General features: G+C 37.0%; 1 protein-coding gene across 13 annotated transcripts in view; it reads left to right on the forward strand.

Annotated features, from left to right (window-relative positions):
* Window positions 1-14858, forward strand: part of ndst1b (N-deacetylase/N-sulfotransferase (heparan glucosaminyl) 1b) — a 194386-nt gene that overhangs the window by 111241 nt on the left and 68287 nt on the right.

Here is a 14858-nt window from a genome sequence, read left to right on the forward strand (position 1 = left end):
AGGCAGCAATATTATGTTGTCATTACGATATAATGTGGCAATAAGCTCATAACTGTACTGTGCATTTACAACGTGGCCATATTCATCTATGCAAACACGTGAAATCAACATCATAGCAGACACTGAAAAAAATGTCATTCCCAGCCACTAGACTTTTCTGACATGGTATGCGAGTGTCAGATGTGAAAGTATGTTGTGGGACAGCTATACAAAAGTTATTGTTATGGTTGTAGTTTGCGAAATTTTAGGGGGTTTTATTCATTTATTTATTTATTTTTATTTATTTATTTATTTATTTTTAATGCTGCCATTGTAGATGGTGTATTCTGGGAAATTTTCTTTGCCTTTGATTTTGAAAAATCTGTTTAAAGGGCTATCCAGCCCTTTCTTAGCCCTACGCCTTCAAGCTAAGGAGAATTGGCACACCCCTACCCCTCGTTTTGCACGTTTACAAGAAGGGGTGAAAGGTTCGAATTATAAGGGGAAGGGATAAGGGGTAGAATTGAGATTGGGCCTTACTCAGAAACTAGAAATTAAATATGAAATCAAAAATAAATACACATTTTAAATAAAAATGTAATGTGTATTAGTTGTTTGTACAGTAGTTGCTATACAATTGGATATTTGTATGTACACAAAACTATTTCAGTTAGTTCTAGTTTTTTTTTTTTTTTTTTAAACTCGTTTTTATTTTTATTTCAGTTCACGACAATTATTTTATTTTTTCATTTTTTTGTTCGTTTTCATTAACTATAATAACCTTGCCATCTACCGCTTGTGTAATGGTAATATGAGAGGTAATTGACAAATCAGTGAACAATACATAAACAATACAAAAGTTTGCATTTCTGTCCATTTCTGTTTTCAAACACCATCATTTTCAAACTAAAATGTGCTTTTTTTTTTAAAGCATAAAAAAATGTTTCATAACTTTCCATTTCCGCGGGTTGAAGAGTCTGGAGTAGTGTGGACACCAGGCATAACCATATCAAAACTTAAGTGTTTTAAATGAAAAAGCTTTTGTGTAAATGGCACCAAAATGTGGGTAAGGGTTAAGATTAAGGGATAAGGGTTCTGCAGAATAAGTAATGTTTGCTTTGAATGCTAATAAACAACTAGTATGCAAGAAAATTAGTGACAATAGTAGTTAAAAGTAAAAATCGGTCTCCATTCTAAAGTGTTACCATTTTGTTTACTAGTGGCAGCTAATAGATGAACTATTAAATTAACATTTGCACTTTTCAATTTCAAAGCATTTACATAATGCGTTTAGATTTAAATTGCTTTATTGATTAAATTTACTTTTTTTTCCTCCTAACTCATGCTAGTTGTAATCTCTGAGACTCCAGACCCTAACAGCCTGTGTCCCCCACTGTTCACCCTCATTTGTAGGGGACAAGCTTCCTCCCTACCCGTAATCCCATTTCCCCTGTGATAAGACGGTCAGTTGGGCGCAGGATTGCATGTGTCTGTGGTCCGGTTCCTCGGGGTCAGTGTGCTCTCAGTGAAACAGGAGATTACGCCTGCTGATTAGGACAGAACTTAGATCAGCAGTGCGGCGGACGCACTGATACAGCTGAATGCGGCCCATGTTGTGCGTGGGGTGGGGAAGGAGCTTTTGGCAAGTCAGCTTGTCCTCGAGCTTGGCACCAGCAGCAGAACGGTGGCAGCACACTGTGTGCAGACAGACTGGAGTGTTTACCAGTACAGTTGTATCAAAACTGGTGTGTGTGCGGATGGCGGGTGTGAGAGCGCACAGGATGGAGCTCAGCACACACACCGTCTGGCCTGGCAAGGGCGAATGCAGTCTTCTGATGGAGACTGAGTGCCCTTGAGATTGGAGCCGCCAGCAGGGAAGATTGATTTGTTGCTCTCTGCTGCTTCCACTGTGCCTTCATACATAATAGGGACGTCAAGTGTCCCCTCCATTTCTGCCAGCGAAGAAAGCAAAGTCCTTACATCTCAAGTATTTTGGATTCGTCATGATTTCTCGAGACTTTGCACTTGTTTATTCATCAGAATCAACCTATTAAGCAGGATTTCTTTGGGGCGATTGACCACCAAACGGAAATCTGGCTATGGTGATGCCTGTAGTTGAGGTATAGTTGCATCAATTTGCTGTCTGGCTTCCATATTCCCATCATTTTGTGTCCTATCTATAATTGCCTGTAATTAATTTGAACTGTGAACTGATCTGCAAAGCTTTTTTGTTTTTGTTTTTTGCTGCCGGCAGTGAAGTTTCATGTTTCATGTGGTCCACTAAATGTGCATTCATCTGCCGCTTCATCGGCACATTTGGTCCAGCCCAGATAAACAGGATTAGGGATTTAGGATTACACTTCCTCGACCTTCTCCAAATTGTGCTGCGTCTAGGCCCTTTGGGTATCTAATGCTGTTTGTCAGTTCAGTGTTTGAAGCCCTGAGGAGTTTACCAAGCATTCGTCCCAATGGCATCTTTAGCCTTTGAACCAAGCAATCTGCTCAATGGCGAAGCCTGTTTTTATGAAGCTCTTGTTTGCTCTCATCCTATCAGCCTCTTTATCTCTTTCTCGGTCCATTTCTTTAGCTCTCTCTCCATTCTATCCTGCTTCATTCAGTCTCTGATGAAGCACTAATGGAATCGTTTTACAACTATAAGAAATATTTAACACAATCTTAGAATTTTATTGGATGAGAATTAAATATTTAGATTTTTTTTGTAGTCATTAATCTTTATATTATCATTTATACATCTGTTAATAAAATTAATGTGTGTTATTTATTTTCTTTAAATATTGTTATAAGTGTAGGTATTGAATAAATGCATTCAATTAAATTGAAATTAGAAAGAGACAAATTTAGTTGGACATTTTAACAGAGATGTGTGAAAAATGTGCCATAACATGCCATATTTGTCATCATATTTCCTTTCAAATAATTATAAAAATCCAATTTATATGAATGAAGGCATTAAGCAACGGTTATATTATTTTACAGACAAACACTCATCGGCCATTTTATTAGGTACACCTTACTAGTACCAGGTTGGATTCCCCTTTGCCTTCAGAACTGCCTTAATCCTTTGCATAGATTTAACAAGGGACTGGAAATATTTCTCAGAGATTTTGGTCCATATTGACATGATAACATCACGCAGTTATTGCAGATTTGTCGACTGCACATCCATAATGCGAATCTCCCGTTCCACCACATCCCAAAAGTGCTATATTGAATTGAGATCTGGTGATGGTGGAGGCCATTTGTGTAGTTAACTCATTGTCATATCATGGGTACACTGTGCTCATAAAGGGATGGACATGGTCAGCAACAATACTCAGGTAGGCTGTTGCAGTGACCCCGATGCTCAATTGGTACTGATAGGCCCACAGGATGCAAAAAAATATGCCCACACCATCACAACCACCAGCGTGAACCATTGACACAAGGCAGGATGGATCCATGCTTTCATGTTGTTAATGCCAAATTCTGACTCTACCACCTGAATGTTGCAGTAGAAATCGAGACTCATCAGACCAGGCAATGTTTTTCCAATCTTTTATTGTCTAATTTAGGTGAGCCTGTGTGAATTGTAGCCTCAGTTTCCTGTTCTTAGCTGACAGGAATGACACCCGGTGTGGTCTGCTGCTGTTGCCTTTTCACCTCAAGGTTCGACATGTTGAGCGTTCAGAGATGCTCTTCTGCATATTTCTGTTGTAGCGAGTGGTTATTTGAGTTACAATTCCCTTTCTATCAGCTCAAACTAGTCTTCCCTTTCTCCTCTGACCACTAGCATCAACAAGGCATTTGCATCCACAGAACTGCCGCTCACTGGATATTTTCTCTTTTTCAGACCATACTCTGTAAACCCTAGAGATGGTTGTTTGTGAAAATTCCAGTAGATTAGCAGTTTAGCCCGTCTAGCACCAACAATCATGCCACGTTCAAAGGCACTTAACTCACCTTTCTTTGCCATTCTGATTCATTATGCCTAAATGCATTAAGTTGCTGCCATGTGATTGGCTGATTAGAAAGTGACGGTAAATTGTGACCTAATAAGTGACGTCAATTGGACGTAATAAAGTGGCCAGTGAGTGGATTTTGCATAGCTAATATACAAACATTCTCTTGTGACGACATAACCTTAGCTGTTTCATAATGAAGTGTTTTTAGTTTGCTTGCCTTGAATTGTCTTGGAGAACTGGCTAAGGCTGTGAATGTTGGAGTATGTGTGCGTGTTACATCAGATATTCAAAGAGCAAGGAAAAACAATGATACGGCCCCTGTAAGACTATTATTAACAATTCATTTCTTCTTTGGGAATATCGCATGTTATGATATCAATATTTAGGCCCAGATCACACATCTTTCAGACCTGAGGGGATTACACACACAGCTTTCATGTCAGATGGGTTTACCTCAAGCAAATAGCCCATAAAGATGGAAATATGTCCTCTTTTCTTAGTGTGGCATCCAATATTCGGTAATATTGGCTATTTATTAGCTAGAAATCCGAAAGCAAGAATGTGTTTTGATGAACACATTGGCAGTGGGAATCATTGGCTCTCTTTTTCAGATGGATTTAGATATTTATCGCTGAACATCGTCTTTGAACTTTAAGGCTTTTGTTTGTAGCCCTTTAGCTGTGAAAAATTAAGATTTAAGCAAATTGTCTCCTCACGTCTTCAGTTTTGGATTAGAGATTAGAACACGACCTCCTGCTGAAAATAAGCTCTGCATGAATTTATGAGCCAAAAGTAAAAAAAAACCATAGCGTATAAAACATTTACAGCATGTTTAGTGTCTTACTGTGCACACTTGGTAAGTCAAGACACTGCTTAGTGTGACAGTAGTAGTCATTTGTGTGGTCAGGACAAATAACAGCCTCTTAGTCAGGGTAATTAACGCTAGTTTCATAAATGATTTATTATAAATCATTGTATGGATTGCTGTTCTCATAAAGAAAGCTGTTTATTAGGCTAGTTTCTGATGAAATAGAATCTTCTGTGATTACCTAATGTTTTTAGATTTATGACCAGTTGTCTGCAAGTCACGTTCAGTTTGATGTGATTTTGATAAGGCTGTTTTGGCTTCATGTTGAAAGGCACTACCTAATCAAAGCATCTGCAAGCTGTACAGATGTTTGCTTATTAATTTAAAGGTGTAATAAAATGAATGTCTAGATATATTTAGGCATAGCTGAATAGGAAAAATTCAGTTCATGGAAATGTTGAGGAAGATCCAAGTGTGGCACGCCTGATCTTCATATGGGTCATTCACAGGGTTTTTCAGCATTGGAAGTCGCCATAATTGGGTAAACTTAAGAGTGCAGTAAATGGGAGAGTACAACAAATAACTATTTAACAATCCTATTTGCTGAAATGAAATAAAAACTCAGTGACTATGTTATCAAGACTTTCAGAAAAAAGAAAAAAAATTGTGTGAGACGGTAGCCAGACGCGAGATCGTCAAATTTAATGTCCTGGTCATAGGCGCTGCAATAAAAACGCCTCGCAAAAGTGGTAATTAGTTTTTTGTAATTTGATGCAAAGATGACATAATGCATTCCTAAATACATATAAATATACAGTGCTTCCCACACATAAACTTTACTTGGGTGGGCTGCCCAAGTATATTAACGGCCGCCCAAGTATATTTAGTGTAACTTTTTTTTTTTAAAATTATTTCTTTATCGATATTAACAGCCTTTACGCCCAGCCGCCCAATAACCAAACATCAGCGATCGATTAAGTAGTGGAAAATCTTTTCTCATTTGCTCTTTTCGTTCTATGTGTGTGAGAACTGTCAACATTCCCACAGACAGTTTCACTTTTTTTTTTTTTTTTTTTATAAGCCTACTTTCGCTTCGCTCACAGTGACGAGAGCGAGAGAAATTTAGATTTTTGTTTTAACGACTCAGAAAAATTTTACTATATAATCTGAGAGGATGAACTGACTGGTCTAAATTAACTATAAACGAATATGTGTACACCATAAGTAATGGTTAAACAATGCATTAGCTTCATTTAAATAATCTACAGGATTTAATCTTGTAGTTTTGATCATTTTTATACATATTATCTGTTTTTATTACTTTTTCTTTCCTTTATTTCTCTTTCATTCATTCATTTTCTTTTCATTTTAGTCCCTTTATTAATCATAGGTTGCCACAGCAGAATGAATCGCCAACTTATCCAGCATATGTATTATGCAGCGGAGGCCCGTATAGCCGCAACCCAACACTGGGAAACACCCATAAACTTGTATTCACACACATACACTATGGGCAATTTAGCTCACCCAATTCACCTGTACCACATGTCTTTGGACTGTGGGGGAAACCGGAGCACTCAAAGGAAACCCATTCGAACAAGGGGAGAACATGCAAACTCCAAACAGAAATGCTAACTGAACCGGCCAGGGCTCAAACCAGCGACCTTCTTGCTGTGAAGCGATCGTGCTACCCACTGCGCCATGGTGACGCCTCATTTATTTCTCATTTGCAGATTATTTTAATAATCTTATTAATAATTTATTACACAGGCTATTTTATATACAAATCAAAAATGCTTTTCAAGTTTGCTTTGAACTTGAAAGAAAGAGAGAAGCAGATTTTACCTTTCAGTGGGTGCACATGGAAATCGTGGATGTCTTTTTTTTTGTTCTTTATTAATTAGGTTCATTAATTAATGTTAAGTAATGCATTTACTAACATGAATAAACAATGAACAATACATTTACTACAGTATTCATGTTAATAAGCGTTAGTTAATAAAAATACAGTTGTTCATTGTTAGTTCATGTTAACTCATGGTGCATTAACTAATGTTAACAAGCATGGACTTAAATGTTAATAATACATTAGTAAATGTTCAATGATGATTAATAAATGCTGTACAAGTGTTGTTCATGATTAGATCATGTTAGTAAATGCATTAACTAATAAACTTTATTGTAAAGTGTTGCCACTATTTATGTGATGTGGGTAAATGATGTGTTTCAATTTAGCTACCACTGGAATTATATTTCAAACCTGTGGGAAGCACTTATTATACATGTTTTTTATCTAATTGTTAAAAACTTTAAAGAATTTAAGATGATTTAAGACACATCATAACAAATAACTTTTTTGCTTCAAAACATAAAATGTGGCTCCTGGTCAATCATGATACTGGTTCAACAGATTCTGCGATGTGACTATTGCGGATGCGCATATTGTGATATCAATGCTGAAACTATGGTTTTTGCAGCCTAAGCAAACACTTTAGTTGTTACATTTTTTTGACAAATAACGTATGATTTTTTTGCATGTGTGTTTTAGAGTAAATCATGCTTTGTGTCTGAGAGAAAATAGCTACAAATAGCTTACAAATATGGTCAAAAGTGAACTTTTCATAAAAGGGGTTGTTTCATACCACATACCTAACTATGTAGATATCAGGGAACAATTTACAGTATAGAATCAATGCACTCTGACACCTCAAACTTTTAGGCAAAAACAAAAAACTTGTATAACACTTTTTTAAAACAGCTCCCCAGTTTTTACAGACACAATTATCCTGAAGTCAGGAACATTTTGAATGTTGCTCATCTACCGAGGTTGATGTCATTCCCAGTGACCTGCAGCTGGTGATTTATCTTTCTAACAAATTACACTCTTTAGCTTTCTGCCTCCGGTATTTTTTTCTCCTTCTGTTTTGTTTTTGTGCTCTATAAAGACACATCATGAATTAACAGAACCTCACATATTTCTTTAAGAGCCTAATGACAAGTACACCATGTTTTATTCATTCTTTTAACGAAATACACAAATATTTCACTGACGGGCAAAACCAGGACTTCTCTGCTTGTAGGTTGAGACGGAGCTTATAACAGAACAGGGGTGGTCAGAGCCAGCATTAGTCTTAGTCTGACTACTTCCATTCATGAGCAGGAACAGACCCCACAGCAGCCGCCGTCATCATCATGTGCTGCGAACAATGTCTGTCATTGTGAACGTTAAATGGCACTGTACCGATTTGGGCGGGGTTCCTTTGATTTTTAGCTCTGCCTGCGGTTAATGCTCGGTAGAAACTAGTCCTGCAAGGCAGGCTGCCCAGGGCGAGTGGCCAGACATTGTCCTGCTGTCCTGGCACACAGATGCACGCCACTTGCTCCAGGAAGTGTCCTGTGTCTCTGAGCGGGATTGAGTGGAGCCCCGGTGTTTGAATCTGTTCAAGCATGTCGTCCTTTTTATCGTCCCGTTCTTTTAGCAACAAATTTAGCTTTGACTTAAACAAGAAAGAGGAGACTGGAGGAGACATTTGATGGCACCAGATCATTTTTCCCAACCCAGGCTTATTCTGATTACGTATCCCTTTATACATTTCTGGAGATCTCCAAATATATGCCACGAGCTATGTTTTATTTTATTTATTTATTTATTTATTTATTTTTTTACCACATTCTGACCTTATTATTTATATATCTGTTTAATTTTTTGCTTTTTGTTTTATCCTACCTGCTTTCTGGAACCGTTCTTCACAAGGTTATTATAGTTAACAAAAATAGTTTTTTGAAAATGACCTTCCATGCAGTCTTTAACACAGTCCTGAGTTAATGAAAACATCCAGCTGAGGTTTAAATCTAAAAGTGAAGCATGTTTAAACTATTGATTCTTTAGCAAAGTAGTTGCCTCAGAGTTGAATAAACGAATCGAGTTGAGTTTGGATCTTTTGTTGGATCGCATTGACGTCAATATTGTATCACCAAATATGTAGTTCCAGTTCTGGTAAAATTAGAACACATTTTCACTTTAGACTGTAGTGGAGGCACGGGGGTCACGGTACAGATCATGACGTGATGTTGACGATAATTGACAGATGAATAATCGGCTGTGGGGAATAAAGGATTAAAGTTAATTTTTACAACAATACCATAACAATACAATACAATACTGTTTGGACAGACACATGTTTAGGTATAGTGTATAGACCGTCATATTGAGGCGATATTAACACACCCAGTCCTTTTTTTCATTTTAAGAACATAAAAATGGTGGACCAATAAGTCAACCGCAACTTGACATAGGAGTGCGGTCCCCCGCCCACTAATATTGATTGACAGCTGCGTATTACATGTCTCTGTAGAAACAGGTATAATTATATCAACAAGACAGAACGTGTGCATAGCAACCGTGAATATAAGGTCTGTTTAGTTTGCTAGGATTATCAATTATCATCAAATGTGATCAACAGTGAGTTTTATAAGTTTAAAATGTTTTAAAACAGTGTATGTGTGTAATACATTACAGTGATTTACATCATCAGCACAGCCGTGTGTCGGTAAAATTATAAAAGACGATTCAATCCCGCTTTGTGGACATTAAATCCGGTTTATTTTGTACAATCAATACAACATGTATCCATACAACAGTGGATATTAACCTGTATCCTGTCACATTTGCGTGCAAAAACAGTGCAAAGCTAAACGTGCGCTGTCTGTGTGGGTGCGTGTCTGCGCTGTGTGTTTGTGTGCGCAAACTTTGTAAAGACATGGTGTGTGACTCATCGTTGCAAGTCCACAACAATTGCATTAAATACTCATTGGTTCTTAGTTCTTACTGTAGTATTTCACACAAACTCTACGTGAGATCTTCATGCTTTATGTCTGTCTGTTCTCTGAGGCAACCGAGGGAGGAGATTGAGGCACGCTGAAAGGCACGTAGAAACGGTGGGCGGAGAGGACTAGGCCTAAAGGCGCAGTACAAGAAAAATGCCACCTGATGCTCAAAGTCATAAAATTGAAACTTATAAAACTTGTAGTAAATAATCTGATGAGTGGTTTGAGCTCACACGTTTTGGAGGCACGGAAGACTTATATTAAATCTGGAAAAAGCGGTAACCTAGGTACCCTTTAAAGATTTAAACTTTCCATCACTATTATGTATCTAATCTCAGAAGCAGCCTTGCACACATATTGTACAGTGCTGCTATCTCGTGGGCTGTTGCCTTTGAATTTGAGGATGGGTAGATGGTAGTGTTCATGTGTTCTCTAAATACATGTTTCAAAAAATGTATCTGTGGTTGTGTTTTTGCTATACACTAGGTTTTTGTTATTTACTATGCTAGTAAAAACTAGTAAATATACCTCAAAAAACAAATTAGAACTTCAGAATTCGAAAATTAAATAAAAACTAAGACTAATGAATAATCTAAAACTATTATAACCTTGGTTCTTCTCTGGGCTTGAACCCTGTCGTCACGGTCAACTCCTCTGCTTCTTAAATCTTCCGACGTATGCAGCGAACCTCTGAACAAACTGGTTATAGTGGGGATGCCGTCCATACGGAGGTAATTGGTCAGCTAGTAACCGCAAAAGAGCTATGTCATACCGCCCCATGGTGTTCGTTTTAAAGATAAAATGCAGCCATACGTTCCTTTGGCTACAATTTTGAGATCTCCAGAAATGTATATTGGCCCACGTTTAAAGAAAGCCTATGTTGATTTTTCCTGTCAATAGTTTTTTCAAAACCACCTGTGCACATTAATATCCTCTGCTTTGTCCACTACAGACCTATAATTTTTTTTTTATTTGGTGCCAATCAAGTCCAGATCACAAGTAGATGTCCCATTTTTGATTTGTTTTCCAGTCTTTTGGTTTTATTGAAGTCATAAGTTGAAGCACATAAATCTTAAACATTTTAAAACTATGGCACCATTTAAATATTTTTAAAAAGGTGTCGTAAAATATAAGGAGTTTTTGGACGTTGTCCGAATCTGTGATACAGCAAACTCTCAAAAGTATTTCCAAGAGCCAGAGCTGACAATACAGTGTGAGCTTTTGGGAATGAAGGTTTGCTGTGCCCTTGAGATAGGGAGTGTTATGGAAGCTATCCTGCCATCAGAAAATGGCTTTTGTGACTCCCAGGCAGGGTGCATTATTTCACACGTCTGTTGGGCTTTAAGACCGTGAAAAAAAAAGGAAAGGGAAGAAAGATCTGGGACAGAAGAAACTTGCTGGCGTGGGTGAGATGGTGACGGCTTTCTAAATGTCAAGGTCCTTATTTTTTCATGCCTTGACACTTTTGTTTCAACAGTTTTTTTCATTCCTTGTTCTTGTTTTAACCTATCAGCATTTTGTTTATTTCTTTATTTTTGTTTTGCAATAGTCATGAAACTCATTTTTAGACCTGAAACGTAAGTTGATGGAATCTAGTTATCTATTATAGACAGTTCATTCTGATTGGGGGAGCTATGTTTAGATCAGCTGTGAACGTGTGCACGTCACTTTCAAAAAACAACACCTTTAGTCTAGCCTAATTAAAGAAATAAAATACTGTCGCCGTTTACTTACCCTGACAATTGTTTTAAACCAATATGATATTATTCAGTCGAAAATAAATGAGCAGTAACACTCGAGTAGCCATGCAATTAGCCTGTAGTTAATCACAGCCGTGTTTACAGCGCATTCGAAAAGTATTTATAGTGCTTCACTTTTTTCACTTTTTTTTTTTTGTTAGAGCCTATTTCCAAAATGAATTAAATTCCTTAATTTCTTCAAAATTTCTACACACAATAGCCCATAATGAGAATGTGAAAAAAGATTTTTTTTTGAAATTGTTGCAAATTTTTCAATTAAAAAAAAATAAAAAATCACATGTACATCAGTATTCACAGCCTTTGCTCAGTACTTTGTTGATGCACCTTTGGCAGCAATTACACCCTTAATTCTTTTTGAATATGATGCTTGGCACACCTGTCTTTGGGAATTTTTGCCCATTCCTCTTTGCAGTACCTCTCAAGCTCTATCAGGTTGGATGGGCAGTGACGGTGTACAGCCATTTTCAGATCTCTCCAGAGATGTTCAATAGGATTTAGGTCTGGGCTCTGGCTGGGCCACTCAAGGACATTCACAGAGTTGTTGTGAAGCCACTCCATTGATATTTTGGTGGTGTGCTTTGGGTCATTGTCCTGCTAGAAGATGAACCATCGCTCCAGTCTGAGGTCAAGAGCACTTTGAAGAAGGTTTTCTTTCAGGATGTGTCTGTACATTGCTGTATTCATATTTTTTTCTTTTCTGACTAGTTTTCCAGTTTTTGCTGCTGTAAAACATTAATGGCATTATCCTGGTGATAAGCAGTGCCTGGTTTTCTTCAAATTTAATGCCTGGCATTCACTGCAAAGAGTTTAATTTTAGTCTCATCAGACCAGAAAATTTAGTTTCTTATGGTCTGAGAGTCCTTCAGATGCCTTTTGGCAAATTCCAGGCAGGGAGTGGGATCCATCCGGCCACTCTACCATACAAGCCTGATTGGTGGATTGCGGCACAGATGGTTGTCCTTCTGTAAGGTTCTTCTCTCTCCACAGAAGAACACTGGAGCTCAGACAGAGTGACCATCGGGTTTTTGATTACCTCCCTGACCAAGGCCCTTCTCTCCGATCATTCAGCTTAGATGACCGGCCAGTCTTGTGCCTTAAGACAATCCTGTTTCTGAGGTCTACAGACAATTCCTTTGTCTTCATGCTTGGTTTGTGCTTTGACATGCACTGTCAACTAGGGATGCAACGATTATAGATTTTGGTTGTACGATTATAGTCTGAAAAATAATCACGGTAATCACGATTATTATGCATTTATTAATTTATAAAATTTATTAATTTTAAAACTGTTCTAGTTTAGAAAATCACATAAAAAGGACTTGTATTTCAAAGTGTTATTTATTGCTGCTCAGTAACCACATAATACAGCACAAAGTTATATAAAAAACAAACAATAGTCCATATTTTTCTTTGTGCTTATAAGTAACATTTTTGACATTTAAACATAATTTGTACACTCTAAATAAATGATAGAACAATAAATAAATAAAAACATTAATAGTATTTGTCTAATGCAGGGCTTGAAAATAACTTAAGGGAGCATCATAAAAAATTTAGTAGCGCCCACTAAAAATGAATGAGCACCACTGCAAATTGTAAATTACAGATTTATTGTATTTTAAAATAAAATCAATCAGGACTAACAAAAATTAGAAACAACTATCTAATTCTGTTATTGCTTATTGTGAAATATTATTGATGATGACAATAATGCTAAAAATCAATAGCATTATCATGCTGCCTTGAATGTGAGTTCTATAAACGTGCTATAAAAAGTCCAACTGTTACATTATGACAAATAAATCTATTTTTTTGCATCAATCAAAAATAAAGCATTGCAGTAAGAAATATACATTTTGCATCACCAAATATGAGTGAATATATCAAATATAAATAAAAAATGTATTAGTATGGTTTTCATTTTTGTTGATACACAGCCACTCCTGGATTTCTGGAGTTTTTGAGTTGTAATTCATTCTTGATGGGAATTTCTTGTTTATGTTAAGAACTTAAAATTTCAGACTTCCACATGTAAATGGAATCAACCAGAATTAGAATTTATAAAATATATTGTATTTATATAATATATAATCAAATACAATATATAAACCAATACATATATACATTAACAAACACACACACACGCACATATAATAGAGAGAGAAGTCATGTTTTGAATTGTACAATTTTAATTTTAAACTTTCTATATACTTTTTAATATTTTCTTTCAAGTGGAAACAATACTGTTCATCTTTAAATTTTGTTCTGGGTGTGTGTAGTTTAGCCTCATGTCATCTGAGTCATACAGAGCACGCAGTTTACAATGGGCTACTTCAGCCGTCTCTAGTGAGGAATTGTGCATATTAAAGAACCAAGCTCTGAATAGGAAATTCTGAAAGCTATGAAAGGCTTTTTTGACTGTAATCCGACCTCTGACGACATGCTGATGGCTGTTCACGTTCTTCTGCCGGACACAATAAGAGCCCAGTGACAGGTATTGTGGCCTGTGAGTAATCCTGGTGTAAAGGAAAGGAGCTGTGGAGCTGCTGGGTGCAAAAAAAACCTTATTCTTCCATGTCCCTTGTGGAATGCAGCCTAGATTCGCCTTTTTGCTTTATAAAATCCAACCCTCCCCACCTTTCAGCTTCAGCACATGTTCTTTTCTTAACATCACCGGCCCCTAAAATTCCTGATGGGGATTTTGGATCCCACAAGTCGACATGAGAATCAACAGCTGTGTTTCAGGATTGTGAATGTGACGGAATTTTTTCATTATTTATTCTAAGCAACCTTTAAAAGTAATAATATAGCCTTCTTTAGGGCTCTTATTTTTCTATCTAGAGTTTCTTCTCCCCTTCATCATCTTTTTAGAGGCATACTCTATTGCTTTCTCCCATTTTTTTGAGGCATTCACACATTTTTCTACCGCACCCCTACAAGGCTTTGATTCTTTGTTCTTTCCTTCTTTTTTTACATAACCCATTCACAAAGTGGGTCTGTGATGCCTTTGAAAGTTGACCTGTAATGCCTCTCAGACACGCTGTGTCTTGTTACTTCACTTCAGTCTTTCCTCAAACGGCATGTGTGGCATTGTATGCTTTTCCCTCAAGTTAAATGACATGTGGGTCAATGGCAACAGGCATATGTATAAACTGCATCTTTTGAAAAAAAATGTTATTGAACTTGAACAAAAAACTTGCCCTTCTGCATAGTAGGCATCTGTAAAAGCCACTTTTGTGTTTTTTGTTTACCTGTCTGCCCATTACGAATGGCTTTCAATCAGCTGCTGGTTTTTATGTCTGTTTACTTTCCAAACTTTAATCATCCTTTTGTCTGAATACTGTTCAAAATTTCTTTGAAAGTTGCCTGAAAAGGTTTTTAAGTAACAACACCTTAAAGTTACACTTTTGTCACCCCTCTTGCAAGATCTTGTCACACTTGCCAACAGTTTTGTGTCTCCCCTCCCCGTTAGCCTTTAAAAAGACTTGCTGCAATCGCCATTAGCTCTATCCACATTCTGCA

The sequence above is a fragment of the Danio rerio genome, chromosome 21, assembly GCF_049306965.1.
Source record: "Danio rerio strain Tuebingen ecotype United States chromosome 21, GRCz12tu, whole genome shotgun sequence".
Classification (NCBI taxonomy): domain Eukaryota; kingdom Metazoa; phylum Chordata; class Actinopteri; order Cypriniformes; family Danionidae; genus Danio; species Danio rerio.